The following is a 797-nucleotide window of genomic DNA, read 5'->3' as shown; positions in this document are numbered from 1 at the left end:
GCATGCAAAATATAAATAATATCATAAATTTTGTAAAAATGTACATAAGGACCATAATGACACACCTGGCTTGAGTGACATTGAATCATGCAACTCATAACATCTTAGATAGGAAATGTAGGAGAAAAACCTCATAAATCATTATAGATCATCATAGGCAACTTGAATTACCACATCAAAACTCGGAGTGACTCGGTATTTCAATAAACATGACTCTTATGGACTGGGGAGTTTCCTATAACCGACAACCTCACGTGAGCTACGTGGAATACCAACATTTGAAACCCCCGTTGGTGGGAGCATCCTACTCTTTGCCAGGGAGTACGACCTTAAAACTGCAATAATCACAATCGGCCTCTCTGGCCAATAATATCATCATCAAACAACCCTACGGTGGCACATAGGTTTGGGGAAATACCAAATTTCCCTCTCGGTGCTAAGTACTACTCCCCATAAAGCTCAGAACGCGTTAGGAAATCCACCACAATATCACAAGGGTCTATCATAAAGACCAAATCAAATCTTTTTCTCATTTATCAAATCATATCAATTTGTTGATTCCTAACTCAACACATTTTAGCTCAAAACATTTTAGTCTTTCTCAACATCAACAAGGTATCAATGCGTTGAACTGTAACCGACTCGACATTTGGACAAGGATATGAAGACTCCATACATAATATTTTCAACAATTTAACTCATCAAAACCATCCAAAAAATATCAAGACTCATTGCAACTTCAATATCAAGATTTCTCAATTTGTCATCCAACTCTCATTTAAAGGTACTTGAGACAT

This window comes from Capsicum annuum, chromosome 9 (assembly GCF_002878395.1).
Source record: "Capsicum annuum cultivar UCD-10X-F1 chromosome 9, UCD10Xv1.1, whole genome shotgun sequence".
NCBI lineage: Eukaryota > Viridiplantae > Streptophyta > Magnoliopsida > Solanales > Solanaceae > Capsicum > Capsicum annuum.
Note: the sequence above shows the minus strand (reverse complement) of the source record.